The sequence below is a fragment of the Diorhabda carinulata genome, chromosome 8 (assembly GCF_026250575.1).
Source record: "Diorhabda carinulata isolate Delta chromosome 8, icDioCari1.1, whole genome shotgun sequence".
Lineage (NCBI taxonomy): Eukaryota > Metazoa > Arthropoda > Insecta > Coleoptera > Chrysomelidae > Diorhabda > Diorhabda carinulata.
In genome coordinates this window covers 21682848-21690941 of record NC_079467.1, presented here as the reverse complement: position 1 = coordinate 21690941, position 8094 = coordinate 21682848, and the positions used below count along the sequence as shown (strand labels likewise).

The following is an 8094-nucleotide window of genomic DNA, read 5'->3' as shown; positions in this document are numbered from 1 at the left end:
TTTGTTTACTTAAAGTTACTGTGGAGAATTGATCAAATTGACAGCTGACCCGACCTATCCCAACCTTGACCCTATACTTACCTCACACTATTTTGTTTTATATAGAGTGAAAGTTGGTAACCATGTTTATATTAATTTTAATTTAGTTAAGTTGGCACTTTTTGATATGTTCAAGTGACAGTGAAAAAGCGAAATGAAATGGCGACAGGCAAGCGTGCTCCAATTTGTAATCTCAAGAATTGTTAAGTATTGATCAACAATCCGACGATTGTTTAGCAAGAGTTTTGTTAATTAAAACAAGTATTGTCGGTTAAAAAGATACTTTTGAATATACTGTTCAATAAACTGAACATTTTGTTAACTTTGGACTTCATAATTTTTTAACAAAGAACCCAAACCCACTGAAAATAACAACAGTTACAGATCGTCCTTGTTGGTTTTTCTTGTGCTGAATTCTGAACATAACCTAAAAATTTTAAAATTTACAACATCGATTTAGCATTTATTCGTCGCTTCTCACTAGATGACTATAAAAAGTTTTTCAAAATATGTTGTTATAGAGGTTGTTGATTCGCTTTGGTGATTCTTCCTTCCTTTGTAACTTACTCTATCGTACAATTGGTCTAACTGTAATCGAGAATATTCGATAAAATCATATTAGCTACAATAAAAAATTTTAAGCAGAAAATTATTAACCGCGATGTCTGGTAATAAAATACTAAATGCTTTGTCTTTAAGAGCAAGAAACTGAAAGAATTCTTGATGGCGGAGCTCATTTAGGGGCTGGAAAAGAAGGAAGTATTTGATGAATATGGATTGTAAGAAATTAGGTTATTGAACCAATTTTCTTTGATTAAACTTAATTATGTAATTAAGTATGTTACTTGGTAGGTATTGTAGAAAAAAGAATTGAAATGATTCCTTAAAATATCCCGAATAGACTCTTCCAATAGATCATAACGATTAATATAGTGAAGTACTTGATTTCAATTGATCTCAACAAAATAAAAAATACATTAAACGTAAATTTTATGTTATTTTTACCAAATGAAAAAATGAACGAAATGCATAAATACTAAAAAAAAAAAACAAATTGGAGAAACTTGAGGAATAATTTATGTAACTAATATAATTACTAAACTTACAGAAACAAATATCAAAATTTTGTCATTCATAGTAGTATTTTATTATTGTTTTTTACATAAGAAGGTTAATTTTATTGAACACTAGAAAATATTAGATTTCAATAGACGATTTATTACTCATAGAGATAATCTTTTGTATTAGATTTTGCGAGTCACTCTCAATTCACTGGATAATAATGGCCAAATATGGCCAACACAAAAGTCTTTAATTGACCATTTATCATTTCCCTTTCTATGAAAAATTATGATCATCGATTAAGTTAGTTAGTCGTGGTTTTTAAAAACCTATAGACCCTAAATTGTCATGCATAAATTTAGCACTGAGCAACACTAGCAAATTATTCAGATTCACACTGAAAATCATCAATAATTTAGCGCGAATTCGTGGTTTTTATGGTAGGAATCTCTGCAAGCCATCAGTCAGAATATGTATAGATTTAATACCATATACTCTTCAAATAATGCAATAACGACAAACCCGTGCAAACATTTCACGTAATTATCTTAGCTTAGCAAAACAAATGTTTTATTACAATTAGATTCAGTTTTGCTTTACTTTGATAGTTATTCAACAAATGACGACATATTCTATCAAACCAATCCATAACAGACCTCACAGAATCCATTATGGAGATGATTGCCGCATCATGCTTAATGATTATATGTATGGCATTGATCCGGGTGTCATACGATTTCAAATTGGAGAAATTGTTTTGTCAGTTTGGGACCTAGGGACCACGTGAAGCCGAATTTTTACACAGCAATTCATGTTATTCGTGATAGATGACCAAGAAAAAGGCCATAATGCGGTTCTTTAAAAACAGCCGTTGATAGCCATATGGTCGACAATGTTTTTGATTGTTATGCTCGCTCTAGATTCTCGCGATGTTTCTACCGGAAACGGATATAAATGATGTTTTTTTCTTCCTCAGATGCCCTCTAAAAGTCTCATTCCACAAGAAGTAGAAAATCTCTACCTAACCATGCGTTATTCACTTTATTTTCATCCTTATGTCCTTTGAATCATGCCCGAAAAAGCGACACGTATCGGAGCGACACAGAAACGAGCCGAGAGAAGGCGAGATAATACGAGCGCATCGTCCATTTTCCTCACTCGCGTTCCCTCGTATAGCATTGGGTAGATTTGGATCAGACTCAAATGCTATTTATATATTGAACTATTTATTATTATAATTCCATTTTTGCTACATTTTTCACAATTTTGACTGTCATTAGTCATTGTACTGGTTAATATTATTATTTTTTTGGGTACAGTTTTATTTTTTTCGTTTGCATTAAAATGAAAATTGATTAATATCACAGTTTCAGTGATAGTTTCTAAAACGCATTTAATTTCTCATGTTCTATCGAATTAATTGAGAACGAAGTTGTTGTGTCGCCCATCATTGAAATCCTACCAAACCGGAAATGATACAAACACCAGTCCTCAACCCTTTCTAATTAACCGCCAAAAACTGAAGGGGAGTCCAATGTCAAAGAAACACAAATACAAACAAAATGCCCTCCTCGAGTACTTTCATTCAAAAAATAAGCAAAAATGATCGCAGTGTATGTCATACGGTTATACAGATCTACTGCTACGACCTCCAACCAATAGTAAGTAATTTTTACGTCCAGCCGACTCAACGGGTTTCCACCGTGAAATCAATGACGTAGAGGAAAGTTGGCAGTCAGGATATTTTTATATTTCATAGGTACTAGTTATTTATGTACTTTTATTAATCGATTTCTAGTCTGATGAAAATTCTTAACGGGACTTTTGAAATGGAAATACGCTTTAAGTATGATGTCGTTCAAATAAATTTATAAATTAACAACAGTATTATCCCATCAAAATTCTTTATTAAATATTTACTTATAACAGTGTAGTTCATCCAGTTTTCAATCTAAAACAAGCTATTAACCAATTCTGACTCATACATACAAGCATTCTACTCAGTTTTTGAAACTTCATCAAACCAAATGTGTACAAATAAAATCTAACAAATTAAAAACAAAATTAGTCAGCTGCATTATCAGCCCATGAAGCGTCAGCAGCAGGGGAATCGGAACTATTATAGTAGGAGTATATAGGAATGTTTGGGAGTTTGAGTATTTTGGTATTTCATTATTTGAGAGTTGATTTTTGATCACTACACTAACACTCATAAGATTGTGTAATTGTGAATGTTGTTGTAATGGCAGTGTAGACAGTGTATTAAATATAAACATCATGAACTGTTCCAGAAATTCCAACTTAATTAAATGGTTGGTATCAATAAATTTGAATCATGTCTTTGAGATATGCGTTTCGATGTACATTCGCTACCAATATGGCTACCAGCTATTGCGGCTGGTGAAGTTGAAGAAGCTATTAGCAATAAGTAGAATGTTTCAGTACTATTAATAATGGAAATGCATCCTTTCAGTCAGTATAAGCAGTATTAATTATAAGAGCATTTCTTTAGACTCGAAAACTAAAGTATAAAAAATACAGTACCGACTGTATTTTTCACAGACTGGTGAATATTTTTATAAAGCTTTCTAAATATTTGAAGCAATTTAATTTGACGTAATAAGGTACCTAATCCTATACTATATTAATAAGTTAACATTTCGATTAGACTTTTTCAGAAGTTAAAGGTTATCCGTGAACAAAAATTGTAACAAAAGTACTGAATGCACTCAATAGTTAACGGTAACAGAATATCAAAATTTTTGTTCGATAACTACACGTGTCTCCTGATTATACCAATCTTTGTTAGACAAGAACATTAACCTAAAACAAAATTATTGTTTACAAATATTGTTATAAACATTTCGGAAATATAAGCGGGACATGAATGATAAACACAAAAGGTCAAAAACCATGATGTAATTGATGGAAACATTATATTAATCTGTCGGTAGATAAATGATAAAAACATTTATGAATTTTTGAGGATTTAAGCTTATTAAATCATGATATCAATGATATGCACTTTGAAGTTTCCGTGTTAGAAAAACGTTCGCAATTGTATAGAGAATTATCTATCGTATATTTTGGGCAAAAGATCAACTGATACTTCAGACCCCCACAGCAAAATTACATTTAAAATCGTATCTCGTATCGATTGATACAAAATACTTATACAATTTAAAAATCTTACGGTTTGATTCCGCGAAAGAAATTCCAAATTTCAACATCAGAAAGTAACGAAATAAATATACAACATCTCATACAAAAACTTACAATTCTTACCTGCAAAATCCTGCAATACTAAAAAATACCAGATATATGGTGAACAAGTATAAGTATACTCATGTTTCAAAAAAAGAGATAAACAAGAAACGGCTAACGACAGAATTAACTTGATCATAACAATAGAAAACAACCAACAAAGATTCAGATAAGGAACATCCTGCGTAGATGTAGTATTTATCCTACAAGTGGTTGAGAATTCCATAGAAAATAACAAATCAGCATTCCTATGCTTTATTGACCTAACAAAAGCGTTTGACTGTATTAACTCGAAGATGTTTTTCAACTATTTTACAACGAAAACATTCCAATAGACCCAGAACATATACTCGGTCAATGAAGTTCAGACTAGCATTAATAGTAAATCTGAAATCATAAAAAAAGGCGACGACGACGGACTACAGAAAAATCCGTATGTGCCGTATATTACGATGATCTACAAAGATTAGTAAATCTACATTGGATGGAAATTAGAACTAGGAGGTCAAATAATACAACCGAGTAGTCATGAAGACGAGGTAAGAGGTTATGTAGCCAGAACAAATAAGGTCGCGCATGCGTTCAGTACGTAGTATGGCAACTTCATCACCTAAGACCAGAAAAATCAAATAGGAAACAACAATTGGAGGCCACAAATATGAAAAATAGCGTAAGAAACTGGAATCAACATATGATTCGAAGGAGGGGCAATAGATTGGTGAAAATAGAGATGGAGTGAGAACCTAGAGCCAGGATGAGGAATGATGTCAAAAAACGAAAAGGCGATTGAGCTATTATGGAAAAAGGAAGGAGAATAATAGAGAAAAATAGTCATAAAATTTTAAATGAATATAATGACTATTCAGTTTAACTGACAGCGCTGATCATTGTCATAGAAATAGAAAATATTAACTTTACATAAAGGGATAAAATATATTACTACACAAATTTCATATACGTTGTGTCTGAAATAAAATTCACACCTTAAGCCTTTTAACTTCACTAGCCCAACTCTAAGGTTTGAAGCTCCGAATACTGGACCATCAGCGATGACGTGGTCTGCAATTTCTCTCTCTTCCTTGCATTCCGTATCTTCTGTGATTCCTATAGTATTGATATGGAGTCTTTGATGACCGCATACGGTTAAAAGGCCTGTCACCAATCGAGTTTCTGGACTTGCGGGATTTTTTTGCAGTCAGCCGTTATGGACTTTATAGCAGCTTTGACATCTGAGCAATTTGAAACGACTGAGTTCCTATGGCGCCGATTAAGTTTAAGGCTTGGAAGACGGTAAACATGTTCGAGGTGTCCTCCGGAGAAACCAGCTTCGGCAAAGCCATTTATCCTGAAACCATCTTCTCCTCAGAGTTACCATTTAATCTTCAACTTTTTTTCATACATTACAACTAATTTGGTAGTTTTGTACGTTGTAATTATTAGAAATTAGTTATGACACCAAATTTTTTGACATATCTAATTTTTTTCGTTGGATTAAAGAAAAATTAATAGTTGCGCTAGTGTCTGGAGCACGCTCACCGTAAACTCACTCGGTTCAGAATTTTCAGCCGTTCAGTGCTTTAGTTTACCTTGAACGCTGATTCGAACGCGGTGCGTTTGTAAGGAAGTAGTAAGAGTTGACGGTTACCTGTTAGTTTGGCGTGTAACGGCGTATGTGTTGTCATCCGATTTTGGCGGTTTGTTTTTGAATATTTTGGTGTTTAAAAGTGTCCAAAAAGGATTTATTGCCATCAAACACGATTCTAATGTAGGTATTCCTTAATTTAAAGTTAATTGATTCAATATAATTTTTTGTTTTGGTTGTGTAAGGTGCAACTAATGACTCTGAAGTATTACAAATTTAACAATTTCTATTATGTAAACTTAGTTATTGGTTACTGACACTGGTCATTTATTTAACCAAAAATTTCTATCTATATATTTTTTCCTAAGAAAACGAGTTATTATATAATTTTCAGTTCATTTTAAATATTACAACATAGCGTTTGATGATGATACCAAATTTTGTGATCTTAAACTTCCGGTAATTGTTAAGAAATATGTGATAAAAATTATAAACAATATTCTACTCACAATGTACTATGGATGGGTTTAGGCTTTAACTTTGTGCTTATTTTTATATTTTGTATACATAAACATTACTAAATACGAATTTTGTTTCCTCTTGAATAAAATTGTGGTGCTATAGCATTTGAGATTGGGAATTGATTAATATACTTTTTATTTTTGGAATTGAATATCCGCCTTTTGAAATTATTCACAAGAAATTAATTTACCCCCTTTAATAATATTTGAAATATTTGTAGTCTTCGAAAAGTTTACTCCTGAGCATTATTTGATCTTATATGGGGTGAGTGTGAAAGCTAACTAATGAAATATTCATTTTTTTCCTGAAAAATCATCTTGATAGCTCTCTATAGAAAATTATTAAAAATTGACGTTTCGAGCGAATTCGGTCTGTACCAATTTGCATAATTATATTAATCAGTAGATTATCTAAAAACATGAATATCAAAATAATAATTAATTCTATCCATAAAAAATAATTTTTCCTTATTTGTTATGTACCTAGCAGCCATATTATAAATTATTCCTAGTTGTATCAAAATGATTTCCATAAAAAATATGATATTAGTCATAAAGAACATAATTCATTATCCAAATATAACTAACTAAAATCTAAAACACCCAAAAACAAAATATTTATATATTATTGTGACGCCGTTTACATAGGACAGACATCCGAGTATTTAGAAAATAGATTAACAGATCAATACGAGCGAAAAAATTAAACTGCATTAATTAACCATGAAATATCAAAAAAAACCCACATTCAATTATAAGAATTGAACAATTTTTGAAACTGAATCAAATATAAGGAAACGAGAATTTTTAGAAATTGTTCACATACATAGGAACAAGAAAGCTGTCGATAGTAAAAAAGATAATAAATAATTTGAATAAAATTTTATTTTAGAAGTTTTGATGCAATGCAAAAGGTTAAAACGGATTTTTATTATGTCTTTATCATATATTATATTAAGTATTCATGTGGGAGGTGATCTATTATGGATTAAAAATAATTTTGAAAGTTGTCAATGCCAAGTCTTCTTTTGATAAAGACCGAAACAACTCGAAACGTGAATTTTTATCTGTTTGGTGAAATTAATTTCCTATAATAAGAGATATAAAATCAAAACTATTTATCAAGAAACATATAAGAATATCAAAAAAGTAAAACGTTGAAGCAAAAAAATATTGATTTTGCGAGTTTCTAATTTTTTCAAACCATTGAAAATATGATCGTTCGAATGACTCAAGTTTAATATCAAAAGTGTTAGCAAATCGGTATAATATTGATGATAACACGAAGCATAGGTTAGATTGATTGATGTATTCTCATAAAAAATCAAGAGGTCTAAGGTCCTGGCTTCTGGAAGGCTATCTGGAGTTATTTAAATGTAAAATAACCTCTTCAGAAGATAAGTTGATGACAATTGCTTGATTTGATGTATGCCAAGTGACTAAATCTCCTCAAAAATGATACCCTCCCCACGTCCCACCGCCATTCCGAATCAGTTTCAGCGCTAAAACAAATATCCGATACATTCTTTAGATAAAAGTCTGACACAACCGAGTTAATATTTTTTCTTTATCCAACTAATATAGGTTTTATTAGTTTAATAATAATGATTTTCATCATACAATAAG

The 8094-nt window shown here is 31.2% G+C and overlaps 1 protein-coding gene across 6 annotated transcripts in view; it reads left to right on the top strand.

Moving 5' to 3' along the window:
• The first annotated feature begins 5944 nt into the window (after positions 1-5944).
• Positions 5945-8094, top strand: part of LOC130896916 (rap guanine nucleotide exchange factor 2-like) — a 180254-nt gene continuing 178104 nt past the window's right edge. For 4 of the 6 annotated variants that reach the window (XM_057805290.1, XM_057805285.1, XM_057805286.1 and 1 more), the window contains exon 1: positions 5945-6130. The gene's annotated coding sequence lies outside the window, so the exon portion shown is untranslated. The remainder of the gene's footprint in view (positions 6131-8094) is intronic. The other 2 variants (XM_057805293.1, XM_057805289.1) reach the window with 1 other exon arrangement.